The sequence below is a fragment of the Hyperolius riggenbachi genome, chromosome 2 (genome assembly GCF_040937935.1).
Source record: "Hyperolius riggenbachi isolate aHypRig1 chromosome 2, aHypRig1.pri, whole genome shotgun sequence".
NCBI lineage: Eukaryota > Metazoa > Chordata > Amphibia > Anura > Hyperoliidae > Hyperolius > Hyperolius riggenbachi.
The window spans coordinates 321,503,357-321,525,873 of record NC_090647.1 but is presented as its reverse complement, the minus strand read 5'-3'; the positions used below and the strand labels follow the sequence as shown (position 1 = coordinate 321,525,873).

Sequence of the window (22,517 nt, the reverse complement as noted above, 5' to 3'; positions counted from 1 at the left end):
AGCAATGTTACATATGCACAGGTGTGGTCATTAGCGTCTGTGGAGGGGGGAGGGAGGACGATAAGTGTTGCATGACAAAGCAGCTTCTAATAGGCAGGGCAAGTGGGAGAATGATGCGTTCAGACACATCTGGGACATTTAAAGGGACATCTTGTGGCTCCTATACACATGCTAAATTCTCCCTAGAGCCGATCTTTATCGGCTGCCCCAGCTGAGTTTAATCCAGCGCCTGTACAGTAGCTTCATTTATATGGATGTTTTGATAATTCTTAAACAAGTGCATGCTGCATTTGCATGCAGTGATCAGGGCATTTGCAAAGGCTATTGTAGTTAGATGTAGAGGATTGTACTTACCTCATTGCCGTGAATGTGTTTTTCACACCACAGTATTTTAGGAGCATTTAAAGCACACCTGATGTGAAATAATCAACAACCCCCCCCCCCACAGTTATTTACCTAAGAGGAGGGAAGCCTCTCAACGGTCCAAAGGATCCTATGTTCTCCTCATCCTCACCGACGCAGGCCAGGACTTGCTTATTTTGCGGCTGTGTCCTGAGCACGTCCCTACTGCGCACAAAACTGCTTGTGAACACGTGGCTTCTCGCTTACTAAGCTAGTGCAGCTAGATTCGTGCATATTCAGTACTGCTGTACTCGTACTCAGGGCTGTGGAGTCGGAGTTGGAGTCAGAGTCAGAGTCGGGGCAATTTTGGGCACCCGGAGTCGGAGTTGGAGTCGTGGTTTCAGAAACTGTGGAGTCGGAGTTGGGAGTCGGAGTCGCATGATTTTTGTACAAAATCCACAGCCCTGTTACGTATTAGACTAAGGAGTCGGAGTCGAGGAGTCAGAGTCTGAGCAATTTTGGGTACCCGGAGTTGGAGTCGGAGTCGTGGTTTCAGAAACTGAGAAGTCGGAAGATTTTTGTACCGACTCCACAGCCCTGCTCGTACTCAGCAGGGAGCAGCGCAGCCACGAGAATAGACAAGTTCAGAAAGTCCCTGTGCAGCAACAGTGGGGTCCAAGAGGACACAGAAAGCCTCTGGACTATCCAAAGACTTTCCTTTATTATGCAAGTAGCTGTGTTTTTATTTTTTTATTTCACCTTGTGTTTACTTTCTATTCACAGTTTAAACACCCAGTGGAATAGTGTAAGGACATATTTTGGAAACAATGCAGTAAAAAAAATAGGACTAATACACTGTAAATAAACAAATACATAACAGTTGTAAGGAGAAGATGATGTGTTAGAACTTTTCAGATATAAACAAGCAAGAACTGAACATGGGTAAAAGAACAATCATCTCAATAGTTGTTTGGTAGAGAGAAAAAAATGAAATGCCATTATATGGCCATATCTGATACAGATTGCTTAAGACCATTAGACTGGGTTCACACATAAAAAGGTGTCCAGTCTTGTCCTGTCAATTTTTGAGTTGGCATCAGTTTTGTATAGGTGTGTTCACACATAAAAGGTGTACAGTTCCCGTCCAGTCATGTAAAACGGATGAAAAACTGACAGGACAGTGCAGTACCGGAAATGCGCAGATTTGTGTGTAAACCAAGCTTTAGGGTATAACCTGGGAAAGTGACAATTAACACACTGAGAAAATACATAAGAATGAGTTACCATCTACAAAAACCCCCATCTTAGAATCACCTGTAGATCCAAAGACACTGGCTCATAATTTTGGCCTTACCTCCCACACATCCTAAGACTTCCAATTGACCCTGAAGTGTCTCTAAAACTGCACTATCACAAATGTCACTCTCTGTAGCAAACCTGTATATGGAAGTGTGACTGGTTCATGTAAGTAGTGGAATCCTAGGGCAAAATCAGCACACAGGAAGGAAAACCTTTTACCAGATACTGGTAAATATTTAGTATACAAAATTATCAAGGATGCACAGGAAGACAAGCTAAGCAACAAACTGGCCTACTTGAAGGCTTCACTACACAATCCTTTCAGGCAGCGGTACTAGAATGATCATTGTACAAAAGTGCTTTTTGACCTTCTGCCATAATTAGAGTAAAAAACAGATGTGATCCAGCTGCTGTCACCTAGGATTGTAAAGAACAATAGCAACTATGCAGCCAAAACAATCATGGAGCTACATAGTGATCCCTTACATAGCGGACATGATTGAAGAGCGTTAAACATCAAATGCCTGTGTTATTCAAACCCAGCATTACCCAATTCCATGTGCTGTCCTGTTTAATGCAGCTGTACAAGGTGCAGTCACATGCACATTCTAGCACATGTACAGCAGCAACAGCAGGAGCTGAGGTCTCAGCTGCTTTGCACAGTGCTGCATTATAAGAAAGGACTATAGTTGACATATCTATGAAACGGCCACCAGGATTTGGGTGCAGGGTAAAGCTGATAGATGGCTTACCCTGCTCCTGCACAACTACCAGGGGCGTTAATTACTATTCCCCCACCAGGCCGCCATGGATAGTGGGGGAAAGATGTAATTTGGCTTCCAGCTATTGCTGGTGGCCGAATTTCAGTGTTTCTGTAGTAATTGTAGTCTTTGACAGCGCCTAAATTATTCACTGAGCACCGCTATCGCCGTAATTCCTAATACCGCCTATGGGGGGGCTTGCTGCTCCCAAATCTCCTGCACTATTTTTACAGCGCTCATGTTGTAAGGTCTGATGCCAGTGCCTCCCTCAAACATTACCAATGGATTAAATAAAGAGCTCAGTAAAATAGTAGCCTTGAGCATAATCCATATCTGATGTCGAGCATTAACTTTTGTACAGTAGCCTCACCCTTTCACCTAGCAAAAGAATTACCCTGCTCCTGCACAACTACCAGGGGCGTTAATTACTATTCCCCCACCAGGCCGCCATGGATAGTGGGGGAAAGATGTAATTTGGCTTCCAGCTATTGCTGGTGGCCGAATTTCAGTGTTTCTGTAGTAATTGTAGTCTTTGTAGTCTTTGACAGCGCCTAAATTATTCACTGAGCACCGCTCATAAAGAGCTCAGTAAAATAGTAGCCTTGAGCATAATCCATATCTGATGTCGAGCATTAACTTTTGTACAGTAGCCTCACCCTTTCACCTAGCAAAAGAATTATCCCTTGAAGTAATACAACTTTTCACCTGAATGATTAATATTTCTGTCCAGCCCTTCTGCCTAATGACAGTCACAATGCCTTCCTAATCCTAAACCAACTCTCCAACACCTGGAAAATGTATCCATCTGCATAAGAAATCCTTAAACGCTTTCTGTGCAACACTTTACAGAGATCATTAGATCCATACAGCCACCTGATTTCATACCATTATGAAGTGCTCCCCTTTGCCACCAGTCACTGTATCCCTGTGTTCCCCCCCCCCCACCCCCCCACCCCCAGTAATTCTGTAGTAGATTCACTATCCTACTGTAAAACTGCCATGCACACAACAATTTTACCAGTACTAACATCGCTAGAGTAGCGCATTGCACAATTAATGTTATGATCCTCTAATTAAAAATGTGCACATAATTATTTGCACACTCAATAAATACACATTATATACAACATTAGTTTTTGCATATTTAATTAGTGGCTGGGGATAAAGTAATGTTTGGCAGTTCCTGCATTTCTCACTTCTTTCTTTCAGACAAATAGGTAGTTGATGACATGATTACTGGAAGTGCAGAAGTCAAAACCAGGAACAAGACTCATTTATCTATTAAAGCAGAACTTGTGAGACCTGCCTGTACATCTTGCTCACAATGCAAATACCAAATTCAGAGCATTACTGTCATATACCATTTCTCTTATTGTAAGTGGCCTGCTTTATAATGGACAATCTTAGAGGCTGGGTCTATTGCTAGGCTTAAAAACAACAGTGGATTTAAGGAACAAGAAATGACCGTGAATGTAAAATTTCAATGATTATTTCCACATTAGTTTCTCTTCCTCCCACACAAGACAGATTATGTCCATTTACCATAATTAGTGAAGGTAAATATTGTCTCTAAATCAAAAATGCTGATGTTTAAATTTGTACTCCTTGTTTTCAAAAACAACATCAGATAAATGCGGTTGGCCTGGCAGAAAATAAACCTTGTCGATGTCCCAAATCAACTGATTCTAATGGTGATTGTTAGATAATAATTTAGTCAATCAGAAAAAAGGTTTTTGCAATCGTTCATAATGGATTGGAGGTACAGATTAGTACTGGTTAGTTGATGGTGAAGTAAACAATGTTTTAGGACATTTGAATTCCGATCGCATTTATCTGATCGCTCAGGTGATTCTTTGCTGAAAATTGTACTGTTATTGGGTACCTTTAGTGCTGCTGGGTAAGCATGCTAGTTTCGGGCACACATACATGTGACCCCTTATATCCTACAACCAGGGCCGGATTTACAGCTCAGGAGCCTATAGGCACAGAAGTTCTGGCGCCCTAAACTCCACCCCTCTGTGCAGGCCACACCCCCTTTTTCAAAAACAGGCAACAGAGTTTTTAATAAAACTGGAGAGGACAAACACAGTAGAGACTAGCCTTTTCCCAGGCAGACAGCGGCCTGGACAATAAACAGTCTGTAGCCCCCCCATATAGCATGCCTTTTTTAGAGGAAAACGGAGACTTTCTAACTGCAAGCATTTATACCTACCTGGGGATTCCTCCAGCCCTTGGTAGGCTGTGGGCTCCATTGTGTCCTTGTCCCGTCCATTCTTTCAGTATCCAGTTTGGTGGTTTGGGACTACAACACATGCGCCGCTATGGCCGCACACATCTGACCCGCGCATGCGTAATGGAGCACAACAAAGCCCAACTGTGGCTTTAACTGGGCCAGACGGGAACGATGGACGAGCACAGGAGGATGACGAGGGAGAGCCAGGTAAGTATGAACATTTGTAGTTAAAAAGTGTTATACTATACACTCAGATGTACACTTTTATGAACAGAAAGCTTCAGTCCACTTGAGCACAGCTGGCAAAGGGGCGCTGTGGGTGACTGGAGGATCGTGGAAGCACCTTGAGGGCACAGGATGACTGCAGGGGCTGGAAGAAGCCCCAGGTAAGTTACAGTGCTGTTTTTTCCCCATTTTAGGTTGCCTTCAATATAGGTAGCCAGATGCCCTCACCTTTACAGTATAGGTAACCCCCCCCCCCCCCCTTAAGTTTTGGTAGCCAGGTGCTCCCATTTCAGTATGTATCCAAAGGACCCCTTAAAGGAATCATCAGCCAAATTATAAAAAAGCTGATTTACTTACCTGGGGCTTTCTCCAGCCCCTTGCAGCCAACTGTTCCACACTGGCAGCTCCGCTCTCCGTCGCCGGCCCGGGGTCCCCGCACGGTGCAGAGGACGGCCTCGAGGTTGTCCTTACTGCGCCTGCGTGAAGCGCCGCTATCAATCAAGCCCATGTCATATGCGGCATACTGAGGATGCCTGGCGAGACACCGTGCGGGGACCCCGGGCCAGCGGCGGACAGTGGAGCTGCGGCATAGGACGTTTCAGCTGCAAGGGCTGGAGAAAGCCCCAGGTAAGTAAATCAGCTTTTTTATAACTTGGCTGATGATTCCTTTAAGTATAGGCAGCTAGAAGCCCCCACCTTATGTATATGTAGTCAAATGCCCCCCATCTACCCCTTTGGTATAGGTGGCTCCCCCCCCCCCCCCCCCGTATGCAGCCAGATGCTCCTACCAAGTAGTAAAATTACCCCATCCCTAAAGTATAGGGGCCCCCCTTTAAGTATAGGTGGACAGATATCCCATCCCCCCACCCCTTTGGTGTAGGTGGCTTCCCTCTACCTCAGTATGAAGCCAGATACCACTCCCTCCCCTCCCAGTACTCAGATGCCCCATCCCTTAGTATAGGAGCCCTCCCCATTAATTATAGGTGGCCAGATGTCCTGCCCCCCCCCCACCCTTTCTTTTGTATAGGTGGTCTCCCCCTCCCCAAGTAGTCAGATGACATTATCCCTCGAGTATAGGAGCCCCCCTTAAGTTTAAGTGGCCAGATGCCACCCAAACCCCCAGCCCTTTGAAATAGTTTTTTCCTCCCCCTCCCCCAAGTAATCAGGTGCCCCAAGGAGTTCCCTTAAATATATTTTCTACCCCCACACCTCCCCGAGTCAGGTGGGCTCAACATAATCTTACCTGCTTCTCTCCTCCACTCCCAGCGCTCGTCTGCCTATATTGCATAAAGTCCTCCTCGCTGCTCCGCTGCCCGGGGCTAATTACTCATTCATTTAGACTTGCAGACAGCAGCGTGGCCCGCAGTGATGAGTGAAGCGAGCGGCGAGCCAATGACAGTGCTGTATACTTCACATACAGGAAGTGAAGTATACAGCGCTGTCATTGGTTACCGCTCACTTCACTGCGGGCCACGCTAATGTATGCAAGTAAATGAATGAGTAATTAAGCCCGGGGTGAAATGGCAAGGAGAACTTTATGCAAAATAGGCTGATGAGTGTTGGGAGAGGAAGCAGATGCTGCGTGCATGACATGAATACGGCGGCCGCCAGCGATACTCACTGTGCGGCTGCTGACTGCAGGATAGAGTGACCAAATCTCGCTGCGGGCGGCCAGAGCATGGGTGGATGACATTGTCGGGACTTTGGGGTGCCGCCTTTGCCCCATAAGGCGCCTGTAGGCTCGTGCCTACTGTGCCTTATGGTAAATCCGGCCCTGCCTACAACTCTCCACTGACTTAAAGGAGTTATCGTTACCCAGGGCTTCCTCCAGCCCCTTGCAGCCAACGCCGCAGCAGGCAGACCTCGAGGTTGTCCTCTACTGCGTCTACGCGAGCGCAGCTGTCAATAAAGTCCACGTCATCCAGAGTGTACTGTGCAGGCACAGAACTACTGCATCTGCACTGTACACTGCAGTCATCGTGGACGTGACAGCTGCGCTCGCGCAGGTGCAGTACAGTACTACCTCGAGGTCGGCCTCTGCACCGACAGGGCCCGGAACCTTTAAAGTGTACTCAAGCCAAAGCACTGGTACAAAATCAGATACTTACCTATAGAGAGGGAATCCTCAGGATCCTACTGAGGCTTGCCTTAGTGACCTGATGTCCCCCCTCGCTGAGTGCAGCCTCCCAAATGATTGGTGACAAGGCACTGTCGCCAATCATATCAGGACCGTGCTTCTGTCCTGTTATGATTGATGCTGCACAGTAGCCGCATGAGCAAGCCCTTGCATTCGCAGTAAGCCGGAGCCACAAGTGTACGAGCGGCGCAGTGCTACTGGGCATACATGGACGCACTTGTAACAGGACAAGAGTGTGGCCCCAAAGTGGAGAGAGGCTGCGCTGAGTAAGGGGGACATCGGAGCATGGAGGGAAGCCTTAATATAATCCCGAGGCTTCCCTCTCTTTAGGTAAATATGAAGTTCGGGTTACCTTTAAACCTGTTTTAGGGTAGGAACACACTAGGCAGAATCTGCCTAGTGTGTTCCTACCCTCACACAGAAGGCTGCAATTTAAAGAAACCTAATAGGGTTTATAACCAAATGCCATATAGTCAGCATTTGACACAGTGCAGTTACACAGGGGGCAGGTAAACGTCTCTTGTCACGTCCTAGTGCGCCTGCACTCAGATGTGCCTCTAGCCATAAACATAAAATGTTTCTTTTTTTTTATTTCTAGAACGGGGTATATGCACTTGCCACAATAGCCACTGATGGACTATTCATAGAGATTGCGGAACAATTGAGATATGGATGATGGACTGGAGCCCACAATAAGCCACGGAACAATGGCTGTGATTGCTCCCTGGAGGGAGAAAGTGATCTAATGGGACCAAGAATAACTATAACCACACATGGCGGATATGGGCATGTTATATATGTGGGACTCGGGAGATGGAAATTGGCGACTGAAAGGACAGGAAAGTATAAACACTAAAAGGAAGTTAGAAGTTTGAAAGTTTAAAAGCTAGAACACAGATATAGAGCACGAGAAACTTTATTATGGAATTAAAGAGAAGACACAATAGGAGAGGGGAGAATAGTAATATAGGAGTAGTTTCAATAACATAGGGGGGGGGGGGGGGGGGGGGGGATGGTCAACACATAGGAAGGTAAATAGAGGGGAATTTATTTGCAGTGAATCAGAGAGTTCATGTTTATTAGACACAGGAGAGTAAGTGGATAAGGAGATAAAGGGTTAAATATAGAGTAGAGAGTAAATTGAGAGACACATAGAGAGTATAACGTAGGAAATAGACACAATAATGGGGAAACACGGAGAGTAAGGGAAGATGGGGTGAATAGAGAAGGAAAAGGAGGAGGAGGGGACTACACAGAATACTTGTCCTGAAAGTCGCCAATGGCCAACTCCAAGGGTATAAGCATCAAATCCAATTAAGAACATTCTAAATGTAAACGTAAAGGAGGAAGGGGATAGTGGGGGCTGGGTATTCCATGGGGAAAAAATGTGTCTCTTTTTTTTTTTTTTTTCTTCTTTTTCTTTCCCCTTCCATTTTACCTCTCCTCTCCCATATTGGGTGTAGGAGATGTACGGATTTATATTGGAGGGTTGTGGGGGGGGGGGGGGGGGAGATGGAGGGTCTTTAACCTCATGTTTTCATGCATCACATTTCCCCATTGGGCCGTTGGGCCAATAAAAGTAGGATAGGATACAACAGGACCTACAGGGAAAGAGTAAAATGCTCAGAGGCACCCATTGGGAGTGCCTATGTGGGGACAACCCACATGAAAGAAGTATGGAGTATGCAGAATGAAAGATGGAGATGCAGTGGAGAGGAGTTTGAGTGGTATGGATGGTTGGGGGGGGGGGGGGGGGGGGGACAGCGGAGAGCCCCGGAAATAGGAAAAGAAGATGAGTGGTCTTAACATAATGTCCCTGAATGCCCGAGGACTTAATAAACCAGAGAAGAGGTCCTCCCTTCTACAGGAGATGCATAAAGCTAAAATTAAGATAGCATTTATACAAGAAACCCATTTTAAAGATTTAGCCCACCCTAAGCTAATCAATAAAAAGTACCCTCGGGCCATTTATAGTAATGCACAGGAGGCTAAAAAGAGAGGAGTGGCCATTGTATTTGCGCAGGGGGTAATATTGGAGGATGAAGAGGTATATAGAGATGGGGAGGGAAGATTCCTCCTAGTCAAAGGAATATATGAGAGCAGGAAAATAACATTAGGCTCCTTCTATGCCCCAAATAGTAAACAATTGAACTTCCTAGAACAATACTTGAGGGCATTAGACGACTTCGCAGAGGGGGACATAATTATGGGAGGGGATATGAATTTTATATTGGAACCTGCTATAGATTCATCCTCTGGTAAAACTTTCCTCACATATAGGGGCATTAGGAGAGGCAGAATTATGATACAGAATAGACAATTAGTAGATCTTTGGCGCCTCCAGCATCCCACGGTAAGAGATTATACATTCTATTCGGCCCCACATAACATGTACTCACGTATAGACTATATATTGGTGTCACACAATCTTCTCTCGGAACATTTGGAGTCATCAATAGGTCAGGCTACGCTCTCTGACCATGCACCAGTTTTTTTGAAAGTGCATTTAACACCTACAAAAGGGAGAGCTCCCCAATGGAGATTAAATGCATATCTGTTACAAAGACAAGATATCAGAGAAAGAATAAGGAATAATATAAATGAATACTTTAATAATAATAAAGGAACAGATACCTCAGATATGACCATATGGGAGGCGCACAAATGTGTGATTAGGGGGCATCTTATCCAGGAGGGAAGTAGAGCAAAGAGAGAGGGAGAAAGGAATAGGAGGGAATTATTAGAGAACATTGAGCGGCTGGAGAGAGAACATAAAGAGACAAGGACGAGAGACATCTTAGGGGAGTTGACAGTAGAAAGGGAAAAATATAAAAAGTTAATGTACACGCGGGCTAGATATGCGATACAGAGATGTCAGAAGACTTATTATGAATAAGGGAATAAGGGTGGGAGATTGCTGGCAAGAGCACTTAAGGCCCAACAACGGATGAACTATGTCCCGTTTATTAATGACCCCCAGTCTAAAAAACATCATAGAAATGAATCCATGGCAAGAATTTTTAAAGAATTCTATGAAACATTATATGGAAGAAGTGGAGAAGTAACAGATAATCAGAGAGTAAAGAGAAATAAGCTTATAGAGGAATATATACGGGATTCAGGTATGCCTAAGTTAGCAGAAGAGGATAAGAAAAGGTTGGAGGAACCGATATCGTTGGAGGAAGTAAGAAGAGCAATAGCCCACTCAGCGTTAGGTAAGGCCCCGGGCCCGGTCGGTTTCAGGGCAGAGTACTTTAAATGCTTTGAATCTAATTTGGCACAACATTTGGCGGATGCATTAAACTCCTTGGTGGAGAGGGGAGACAGGGGAGGACACTATGGAAGGGACTCACTGGAGTCACAAATTACAGTAATTAAAAAGAAAGATAAGGATCCGGGACAATGTTCCAATTATAGACCAATATCACTGTTAAATGTAGACCTGAAGTTGGGGGCACATATATTGGCAAAACGACTGGCAGGGTTGGTCCCGGAACTAGTAGACCCAGATCAAGCCGGGTTTATAATGCAGAGGGAGGCCCGTGATAACATCACTAGAGCAGTTATGCTTTTGCAGCATGCGAAGGAGTCCCGGTCACCTGTCATGTGCCTCTCGACGAATGCCGAGAAGGCATTTGACAGGGTAGACTGGGACTTCCTGAAGGCACCCCTCTGTCATATAGGAGTGGGGGAGAAAATGCTGACACGCATATTAGCTTTGTACTCGACCCCGATGGCCAGAATCAAGGTCAATGGAGTGCTCAGATCATATGAAGATTTTTAGGGGAACTCGACAAGGGTATCCTCTATCCCCCCTGATTTTTGTGCTGACACTTGAGCCACTCCTGAGGAGGATTAGGATGAATGGGGATGTGAGGGGCCTGGGAGTTGGGAGCAGAGAACACAAAGTGGCGGGTTTCGCAGATGATCTTTTGTTTTTTCTGACAAATCCCAGGCTGTCTCTACCGTGTCTATTAGCGGAGTTTAGTAGATATGGAAATGTGTCGGGGTTTAAAATTAATTGGGGAAAATGCGAGGCTTTGGGAGTAGCAATAGAGCAGAAAGAAATTGAACAATTAAAAGAAAATTTTCCGATTAAATGGGTATCACCTACACTAAAATATTTAGGGATAAATATATCACCAGATATACAAACATTATATAAAAGTAACTATAAGACCATAGCTCGAGAGGTGAGGAGTGATCTGAGTAAATGGAATAGACCGGAATTTTCATGGTTCGGAAGAATCAGTATCCTAAAAATGAACATCATGCCAAGATTAATATATATCTTTCAGGCACTTCCAATGGCAGTACCTACTTCTTTTTTTACCCTGTTAAGAAAGGAATTTTTGAGATTTATTTGGTACTCTAAGCCACCACGCATAAAATATAATCTGATAACCCAGACTAAAGAGACGGGGGGGGCTTTCTGTCCCGAATCCCCAGCTGTACCATGTGGCAGCTTCCATAAATAGGATTGTGGATTGGCATAGGAATAAAAAGGAAAAAATTTGGATTGAAATGGAACAGCATTTAGTAAATATACCCTTGATAGGGCTACCATGGATGAAAAAGAGGGTGAGTATTACACACCCAGCGGGAAGCTTCTTGGATAATGCATTAACCACCTTAGCGGTATGGACGAGCTCAGCTCGTCCATCACTGCCGGTGGCTGCCGCTCAGGCCCTGCTGGGCCGATTTGCTCGCTGTAAAAAGCAGCACACGCAGCCGGCACTTTGCCAGCCGCGTGTGCTGCCTGATCGCCGCCGCAGCGCGGCGTTCCGCCGCGTGCAGCGGCGAAAGAGGGTCCCCCCAGCCGCCCGAGCCCTGCGCAGCCGGAACAAACAGTTCCGGCCAGCGCTGAGGGCTGGATCGGAGGCGGCTGACGTCCATGACGTCACTCCGCTCGTCGCCATGGCGACGAGCAAAACGAAACAAGGAAGGCCGCTCATTGCGGCCTTCCTTGTTACTGCGGATCGCCGGAGGCGATCAGAAATATGGGTTAGGAGCGCCCTCTAGTGGGCTTTCATGCAGCCAACTTTCAGTTGGCTGCATGAAATGGTTTTTTTTTTATTAAAAAAAACCCCTCCGGCAGCTGCCCTGGCGATCTTAATAGAACGCCAGGGTGGTTAAAAAGCTTGTTTCTATATAGGCGGAAAATCCAGCTGTCTAACGGGCCCTCTCCACTCCTCCCGATTCTGGATAACCCAGAATTTATACAGGGATTCCAAAAGAATGCTTACCTGACCTGGAGGGGAACACAGCCATTAAGGGCAGGAATGTTGGTGAGAGAAGGCGAGTGGGAACCTCCAGTAAAGTTCTTTGAAAATATACAGAATAGGACAGGGGAAATGTGGAGCCTCCTGCAATTTAGATCATTTTTGAGGACACAGGGCACAAAGGAGGAATTTTCAAAAGAGCTTACACCGTTAGAGAAGATGTGTGTAGGAGAGGGAAGTACTGGGGGCTCCCTTTCTAAAATATATGGCTGGCTAAATAGAAGACAAGAGTTAACAGGCAATTGGAGAACTAAGTGGCAAAGGGATATGCAGAGGGAGTTTACAGAAACGGAATGGAATAATATCCTGTATTATATGCATAGGAGCTCAGTTTCTACTAGGATCCAGGAATCGGGAGTGAAACTGGTGAGTAGATGGTATTACACGCCTAGTAGACTGAGTAGGATGTTTGCGGGGGCCGACGCGGGATGCTGGAGATGCGGCAGGGAAAGAGGAACCTTAATGCATATATTCTGGAACTGTGAGGACATTGAAACTTACTGGAAGGAAGTGAGAGGACTAATTGAGAAGATAGAGGGATGTGAGATGCCGGAAGATCCGGGGTTCTTCCTCCTACATGCTAATTCATTGAGCAGAAAGAAATATAAGAAATCGGTAACGATACATTTAATAAATGCTGCGAGGATAATGATAGCGAGATGGTGGAAAACAACGCATATTCCAACAGTGGGGGAATGGCTGAAGGAAGTAACCCATGTATATAATATGGAACGGCTGGTGCAGGAAAACAGAGGGGAGGAAGAGCAGTTTAAACTGACGTGGAAGAAATGGGAAGAATTTACAGAAACTGAAAGTTATAGGAATATATTGAGTGATAACGAACAGAATTAGGAGAGGGGGCATTCATAAGGGACTAACAGTTGATAAACAAATTAATTAGAGATGAAACATGAAATCGAGATCTGGGGGTCTCCGCTTGTGGCCCTTCCCCTCCCCTCCTCCCTGCCCTAGAATGGGATGAGTGTGGAGGTAGATGTGTGATGATCTAATTAGAAAGGATGTGAGAAAGGAAAGTAGATGAGTGTGACTGAGACGTGGGGAGAGAAGGGAAGAAAAGGGAAAGGAAAAAAAAAAAAAAAAATCTGCAGTAGAATTAGCTATATAAAGTACTAAAGGAGGCAACGGGAGTAGCCCCTAAGCTATATTGTATGATGTGGGGAAGTGGATTGGAGGGGGAGATGAGAGGGTAATAACCCACCACTGTTGCCGGGTTTTTATTAAATGCAATAAGTAATGTAATATAATATGGAATGTATGGTTTGAAGTGTTTATATGTAATAATAATTTTCTACAAATAAAGAATTTATAAAAAAACAAAAACAAAATGTTTCTTATATCCTGTGCAGATTGCTTGCAGGTGCCCAGCAGATATACCGAAGGAGCTGAAAGGCAGTGGATGCACTTCTCACAGCTGCACATGTGATGGGGGCTTATGACTGCTCTTTATATGAGCATTCCTAATGCTGAAGAGGAGAGCTGAAGGCCCTCTTCACAAAGAAGTTCTAGTTCCTCAGAACTTTACACATTTATTTATTCAAGTATTTATATAGCGCCGACATACTACGCAGCGCTGTACAGAGTATATCATCTTGTCACTAACTGTCCCTCAGAGGGGCTCACAATCTAATCTCTACCATAGTCTTATGTCTATGTATGTATCATGTAGTGCAGGGGTGCCCACACTTTTTCGGCTCGCGAGCTACTTTTAAATTCGCTGAGGCCAGGAGATCTACCGACGTTTCAAAGGCCACCGCGCCCCGCGCCCCCCCCCCTCCCCCCCCGGGACCCCGCTGCAAAGGTAGTTAGGTACAGGTCCCTTCAGTATAGGTTGGCTAGGTGTATGTGCCTTCAGTATAGGTTGGCTAGGTGTATGTGCCTTCAGTATAGGTTGGCTAGGTGTATGTGCCTTCAGTATAGGTTGGCTAGGTGCCTTCAGTATAGGTTAGCTGGGGGCCTTAGCGCAGGTTAGCTGGGGGCCTTAGCGCAGGTTAGCTGGGGGCCTTAGCGCAGGTTAGCTGGGGGCCTTAGCGCAGGTTAGCTGGGGGCCTTAGCGCAGGTTAGCTGGGGGCCTTAGCGCAGGTTAGCTGGGGGCCTTAGCGCAGGTTAGCTGGGGGCCTTAGCGCAGGTTAGCTGGGGGCCTTAGCGCAGGTTAGCTGGGGGCCTTAGCGCAGGTTAGCTGGGGGCCTTAGCGCAGGTTAGCTGGGGGCCTTAGCGCAGGTTAGCTGGGGGCCTTAGCGCAGGTTAGCTGGGGGCCTTAGCGCAGGTTAGCTGGGGGCCTTAGCGCAGGTTAGCTGGGGGCCTTAGCGCAGGTTAGCTGGGGGCCTTAGCGCAGGTTAGCTGGGGGCCTTAGCGCAGGTTAGCTGGGGGCCTTAGCGCAGGTTAGCTGGGGGCCTTAGCGCAGGTTAGCTGGGGGCCTTAGCGCAGGTTAGCTGGGGGCCTTAGCGCAGGTTAGCTGGGGGCCTTAGCGCAGGTTAGCTGGGGGCCTTAGCGCAGGTTAGCTGGGGGCCTTAGCGCAGGTTAGCTGGGGGCCTTAGCGCAGGTTAGCTGGGGGCCTTAGCGCAGGTTAGCTGGGGGCCTTAGCGCAGGTTAGCTGGGGGCCTTAGCGCAGGTTAGCTGGGGGCCTTAGCGCAGGTTAGCTGGGGGCCTTAGCGCAGGTTAGCTGGGGGCCTTAGCGCAGGTTAGCTGGGGGCCTTAGCGCAGGTTAGCTGGGGGCCTTAGCGCAGGTTAGCTGGGGGCCTTAGCGCAGGTTAGCTGGGGGCCTTAGCGCAGGTTAGCTGGGGGCCTTAGCGCAGGTTAGCTGGGGGCCTTAGCGCAGGTTAGCTGGGGGCCTTAGCGCAGGTTAGCTGGGGGCCTTAGCGCAGGTTAGCTGGGGGCCTTAGCGCAGGTTAGCTGGGGGCCTTAGCGCAGGTTAGCTGGGGGCCTTAGCGCAGGTTAGCTGGGGGCCTTAGCGCAGGTTAGCTGGGTGGGGGCCTTAGCGCAGGTTAGCTGGGTGGGGGCCTTAGCGCAGGTTAGCTGGGTGGGTGCCTTAGCTTAGGTTAGCTGGGTGGGTGCCTTAGCTTAGGTTAGCTGGGTGGGTGCCTTAGCTTAGGTTAGCTGGGTGGGTGCCTTAGCTTAGGTTAGCTGGGTGGGTGCCTTAGCTTAGGTTAGCTGGGTGGGTGCCTTAGCTTAGGTTAGCTGGGTGGGTGCCTTAGCTTAGGTTAGCTGGGTGGGTGCCTTAGCTTAGGTTAGCTGGGTGGGTGCCTTAGCTTAGGTTAGCTGGGTGGGTGCCTTAGCTTAGGTTAGCTGGGTGGGTGCCTTAGCTTAGGTTAGCTGGGTGGGTGCCTTAGCTTAGGTTAGCTGGGTGGGTGCCTTAGCTTAGGTTAGCTGGGTGGGTGCCTTAGCTTAGGTTAGCTGGGTGGGTGCCTTAGCTTAGGTTAGCTGGGTGGGTGCCTTAGCTTAGGTTAGCTGGGTGGGTGCCTTAGCTTAGGTTAGCTGGGTGGGTGCCTTAGCTTAGGTTAGCTGGGTGGGTGCCTTAGCTTAGGTTAGCTGGGTGGGTGCCTTAGCTTAGGTTAGCTGGGTGGGTGCCTTAGCTTAGGTTAGCTGGGTGGGTGCCTTAGCTTAGGTTAGCTGGGTGGGTGCCTTAGCTTAGGTTAGCTGGGTGGGTGCCTTAGCTTAGGTTAGCTGGGTGGGTGCCTTAGCTTAGGTTAGCTGGGTGGGTGCCTTAGCTTAGGTTAGCTGGGTGGGTGCCTTAGCTTAGGTTAGCTGGGTGGGTGCCTTAGCTTAGGTTAGCTGGGTGGGTGCCTTAGCTTAGGTTAGCTGGGTGGGTGCCTTAGCTTAGGTTAGCTGGGTGGGTGCCTTAGCTTAGGTTAGCTGGGTGGGTGCCTTAGCTTAGGTTAGCTGGGTGGGTGCCTTAGCTTAGGTTAGCTGGGTGGGTGCCTTAGCTTAGGTTAGCTGGGTGGGTGCCTTAGCTTAGGTTAGCTGGGTGGGTGCCTTAGCTTAGGTTAGCTGGGTGGGTGCCTTAGCTTAGGTTAGCTGGGTGGGTGCCTTAGGCTAGCTGGGTGGGTGCCTTAGGTTAGCTGGGTGGGTGCCTTAGCTTAGCTGGGTGGGTGCCTTAGCTTAGCTGGGTGGGTGCCTTAGCTTAGGTTAGCTGGGTGGGTGCCTTAGCTTAGGTTAGCTGGGTGGGTGCCTTAGCTTAGGTTAGCTGGGTGGGTGCCTTAGGTTAGCTGGGTGGGTGCCTTAGCTTAGCTGGGTGGGTGCCTTAGCTTAGGTTAGCTGGGTGGGTGCCTTAGCTGAGGTTAGCTGGGTGGGTGCCTTAGCTTAGGTTGGCTGGGTGGGTGCCTTAGCTTAGGTTGGCTGGGTGGGTGCCTTAGCTTAGGTTGGCTGGGTGGGTGCCTTAGCTTAGCTGGGTGGGTGCCTTAGCTTAGGTTGGCTGGGTGGGTGCCTTAGCTTAGGTTGGCTGGGTGGGTGCCTTAGCTTAGGTTGGCTGGGTGGGTGCCTTAGCTTAGGTTGGCTGGGTGGGTGCCTTAGCTTAGGTTAGCTGGGTGGGTGCCTTAGCTTAGGTTAGCTGGGTGGGTGCCTTAGCTTAGGTTAGCTGGGTGGGTGCCTTAGCTTAGGTTAGCTGGGTGGGTGCCTTAGCTTAGGTTAGCTGGGTGGGTGCCTTAGCTTAGGTTAGCTGGGTGGGTATCTTAGCTTAGGTTAGCTGGGTGGGTGCCTTAGCGTAGGTTAGCTGGGTGGGTGCCTTAGCGTAGGTTAGCTGGGTGGGTGCCTTAGCGTAGGATAGCAGGATGTATGTGCCTTAGTGTAGGTATCTAGGGATAGGAGCCCGGGTGCATGCAACTTACCTCCCTCCAGCTCCAGCAGTGGCGTCCTGGCTTCACTCCCTCAGCCGCGGCTGCCTGGAGTGCAGTAGTGATGGGTCGTTCGCGAACGAGCCGGCTCTAAGAGCCGGCTCTTTGCTGTGAACGACAAGAACCGGCTCTCAGTTTTAAAAGAGCCGATGCCTCAGCCGCCCCACACAGCTCTGATTTGCTGTGTAATGAAGGGCGCTGAGGCATGCTGGGAGATGTAGTCCTCCTCGTGCAGCTTGTAGGAGTGTATGGGGCGGAGCAGAGCAGTAGCAGGAGGGATTGCCGCAGTCAGCGAAGCAGTCTGGAGTTGTCATGGAGACGGGGGCGGGGCTTTTACTCCGATTCTGAGTGGTGTCCAGTGATATTTAATGAAGAGCCGATTCAGAGCCATAAGAGCCGGCTCTTTAATGGGAGCCGATTCAGAAGAGCCGATTCTCGGAGAAGAGCCGGAATTCCCATCACTAGAGTGCAGATATGCAGTTCGGCGGCTGAGGGAGGCTCCGGCGGGCAGCGCGAGTGGAGGCGGAAGTGTTGTCTCCAGCGCCGCCCCCCAGCCATGACACTGCGTCGCCGCCCCTGGCCTCTCAGCCGCGCCCCTCTCCTCCCCGCGAGCGGCCAGCAGCAGAATCTGACAGGACGCGGCCAACTGGCTGCGTTCTTAAGCTGCTGGCTGCAAAATTGAATGGGACGCGGCTACCAATCAGGCGGTCGCGATCTACCAGTAGATCGCGATCGACCTATTGGGCAGCCCTGGTGTAGTGTTTGCATCATAGTCTAGGGACAATTTAGGGGTGAGCCAATTAACTTATCTGCATGTTTTGGGGATTTGTGAGGAAACCGGAGTGCCCAGAGGAAACCCACGCAGATACGGGGAGAACATACAAACTCCTTGCAGATGTTGACCTGGCTGAGATTTGAACCTGGCACCCAGCGCTGCAAGGTGAGAGCGCTAACCACTACGCCACCGTGCTGACCTACATTTAAAATGAATAGACGCACCACAGGAAGTATAAGCAGAAAAGTTACACAGCAGTTTATAGATAAAAGCTGAATAATCTACTGAAAAGAATCACATGCAGAATTACTGAAATAATATTATGTGAAACAATTTCTGTGAAAACAGTATGGCACGGTTAGGTTAAATGCATCAGACACAAGAACTGTCTGAACTGTCAGAGGAACTTTCCCTTTCACATGACCATACCAATTGTTTATTCAAGCTAAACATATGCATGTACATGTGCTATGTAATAACATGCTGGAGTATTTTCCACAAACCGAATGAGAAGAAACAGTTTGCTGACAGTACTGAGGAAGAGGTGGGAGGGGAAGTGGTAAGCAGCCAAGAGCAGCAAGATGTTGGGAGGAGCTGCTGTCATGTAACCACAAGTAAAAGAGCTACAGCTAAACTATGAGAAAGAAGATTGAGGCGTCTTAAAAACATAAAACATGAAAGTCAAAAGACCTTTTAATACAAAGCGGGAACAGCTTTCAGCAAAGACAGTTCATTACATCACCAAAATGTATAGTACATGGTCACAACACTGAATCTATTGATAGGCAAAGTAAATAAGATCTTGTTATGCTGGCACCTGTAGAACACTCCCGGTGACTGGGGGAGCATACGGCCAGGACCCGCATGCACAGAGCGGCCCTATTACCGGGGCTTTAACAGAGGAATGAAGCCACCTGGGAGGACAGCGAAAGAGGCAACAGAGTTCATGGGGCTGGAGGAAGCTCCGGTTAAGTATTGATTCTTTACTTTACTTGTCTCAAGTACACTTTAAGGCAGGCATGGGCAAACTCGGCCCTCCAGCTGTTATGGAACTACAAGTCCCACAATGCATTTGCCTTTGTGAGTCATGACTGTGGCTGTCAGACTCCTACAATGCATTATGGGACTTGTAGTTCCTTAACAGCTGGAGGGCCAAGTTTGCCCATGCCTGCTTTAAGGCCTTCTTCACATCTAAAATCCAATCGCTGATGCCAGGGTTTTGCAATTTTGTGTGCGATTATTTTTAGTGCCTCCCGGCGCTTACCTGCTTGTTGCGATTTTTTTGTAAAGTGCTTTTCTACGCGCTTTTGCAGAGCGATTTGTTTTTTAACTCCCTGACAAGTCAGGAAGTGAACTCTTTGATCTGGAAAATAGATACAATGCACTTATTTTTAAAAGCGCTTGGAAAATCGCTATACCAAGCGCTTTTTCAAGAGTTTTGCAATTTCCCTATACCTGCCATTATAGGCAAATTGCCACAAAAATGGTACAGGCAGCACTTTAGTGAGCGGATCAGAATCAAACTGCTCAGATGTGAACACTCTCATAGAGAATCATTGCACTAGTGCTTTTAGGGTGATTTTCAAAATCACTGGCGCTTAAAAAATACAGAAAGCGCCCAAAGTGTAAACAAGCCCTAAAGGAGGAGTTAGCACCTACCAAATATGGTCTAAAGAAGGACAAGTAAACTGGCAACAGGGTCATAATAAACTCATTCATGGGTTTTGGCAAAGGCTTACCGTCATCCAAATTCCCCTAATCTCAGTATGATTGGGCTGGAAATTCAAAATAGATCAATGAAAGCCCCACCTCACAAGTTCCAGACATAAAAGGATATGTAACTAACAGGACACCTTCTGAAGTGCTGTATAGTTCATGCCTCAACAGGTCAGAGAAGATTAGGCTGCACATGTACTACGCATACACTATTATAGGGGTGAACGGGGATCCTTCCAGAAAAACTATATTATGCTAAATGCTAAAAACATTTCTCGCACATGCCCAGGTGGGATGCACTTGTCCGTGGCGGGAGCATGGCCAGAAGCAGCTTATCCGATTTGCTCCAGTACCAAGCTTGAATGGACCCTTCGCTGTAACAGTGAGGTGTAAAGGAGCCCACTAATGATACAATCTTACCAAATCTATGTAGTGGAAGGGTAAATATACTTGTAATGAATGTATACTGTGTATTAGGTATACCCCATATTACAGTGAATTGCCTCATATTAATATGATATATGAATAAAATACTTCATACAAATAGTGTGTGCGTGCGTGCGGGATTGCAGACCTCGTCTCTAGTGATGGCTTCTGCAATACACTCCATCAGAGTCATCGCTAGAGGAGCAACGAGAGAGGAGACCAGGTCTGCGATCAGCAGGAGTGGCAGGAGTAGTAAAGATTGCCGCTATGCCAGGGGCCCCCAAACTTTTTCGGTCAAGGGCCGGGCCAACATACTTCAGACTGCTCAGGGGGCCGGAACATACATAAAATGATGTTGAAAAACATTACATTGAATCTAGGTATTGACTCCCCCCAATCATGCCCGGCGGAGAACTCCCAGCAGCAGCCATTTAGTCATGTGGTGCCCGAAGAACGTCTGTGCACCAGACAGTGAAGCCATACCCAGATGACAATCTGCCATCCAATTGGTCAGCAGTGTCACCTGATGCAGAATTGATCTGGAAGCCAGCAAATCACTGCTCACTGGCTTCTACAGTATGTGGATGGGTGGTGCCAGCCACTGCTATTCTATATGCGGGCCGCCGATATTTAAAGGTGCAGTGGGCCACATCCACAAATTATACATTTTGTGTTTGAGGGCCATTGGAAAAGCCTTGGTGGGGCCGCATTCGGCCCACGGGCTGTAGTTTGGGGACCACTGCGCTATGCCGGGCACTTGGGGGGGGGGAAATCGCACACACACACACAAAGTGGAGAGGGGAGTGAGGGGAAGCTGACCATACGGGGAGCCAGGGACACATACGGGCGGCAAACTGTTACGTACATGCCGCTACACAAATTACAGTACACAGGGAGCCAATGCAGGGAATCCCCGACGCGGCAGCAGTTCATATCGACAGGTGTTCATAAGCCGGGGATTCCCTGCATTGGCCATATAAGACGCAGGGACTTTTCTCCCCTTATCAGGGCCGGCCCTAGACTTTTTGCCGCCTGAGGCAAATTTTAAAAAAAATTGCCACCGCCGCCCCTTCCCCCCCCCCCCCCCGAGAGGGGGGGGGCGCGCTCTGGGGGGCCGCCGAACTGGAGGGGTAGCTGGCAGGACGGGGGTATTGGGCCAGCGGCGGGGAGGGGGGTCGGACCCCCCCCTCCCTCGCCTGGGTCCCCGTCCTCCGCTCCCTTCCAGCCTAAATAGACGCAGCCGAAGTGTAAGAGGCACGGGCGGGGAAGACACTCACCTCTTCCTAGCGTGCGCTCCACTGACGTCACTTCCTGCAGCGTCCTGCAGGAAGTGATGTCAGTGGAGCCACGCTGGAGCGAGGAGGAGGTGAGTGTCCTCCCCGCCCGTGCCTCTTACACTTCGGCTGCGTCTATTTAGGCTGGAAGGGAGCGGAGGACGGGGACCCAGGCGAGGGAGGGGGGGGTCCGACCCCCCTCCCGCCGCTGGCCCAATACCCCCGTCCTGCCAGCTACCACTCCAGCTCGGCGGGCCGGCTCCCCGCACCCACGGACGGGCGGGTGCCGCACTGCCGCCCCTGGAAATTTGCCGCCTGAGGCAAAAGTTTCACCCCGCCTCATGAGCGGGCCGGCACTGCCCCTTATTTAGGGAGAAAAAGTGCGTCTGATATGGCTAAAAAAATAATAAAAAATAAATATGTATATATATATATATATATATATATATATATATATATATATATATATATATATATATATATATATATATATATATATATATATATATATATATATACATATATACATATATACATATATACACACACACACAGAGGGGCTGCAGCACACAACAGGAAAACAGTGACAGGGGCTCTTGGTTACGCTTTAACACGCTTAAGCTCACCAACTGCGCCAAAGTGTCCCCAATCTGGTGAGTCCTACTCTACCATGCAAAATGCCAGTTTTTATAAGCTGTCTAGTGGGAACTAAACCAAAAACCCTAAAATGTCAACTAGATGGGAAAAAAGGAAATTAAAAACACCTCACCCTTCACCTAGCTACCAAACGAACTCTCTTAACATGTGCAAAGCACTCATTTATATACTTAACTGTGCTAGAGGTGGGCGTGGTCATGCAGGCTCACAGGGGAAAATTATAAATAAATTACCAAGGGGTGAGCAGCACAAACCAAATTTTTTTATGCAATTCTATGCCAAGCATGCACGCAGCGCTGGAGGTCCCCAGACTCCATAAGAAACATATAAAAACTGGCATTTTGCATGGTAGAGTAGGACTCACCAGATTGGGGACACTTTGGCGCAGTTGGTGAGCTTAAGCGCGTTAAAGCGTAACCAAGAGCCCCTGTCACTGTTTTCCTGTTGTGTGCTGCAGCCCCTCTGTACTTATATATTTCTTATGGAGTCTGGGGACCTCCAGCGCTGCGTGCATGCTTTGCATAGAATTGCATAAAAAAATTT

The 22,517-nt window shown here is 48.1% G+C and overlaps 1 protein-coding gene across 1 annotated transcript in view; it reads right to left on the bottom strand.

Annotated features, from left to right (window-relative positions):
* Positions 1-22,517, bottom strand: part of SH3BGRL3 (SH3 domain binding glutamate rich protein like 3) — a 43,294-nt gene that overhangs the window by 581 nt on the left and 20,196 nt on the right. The window lies entirely within an intron of this gene.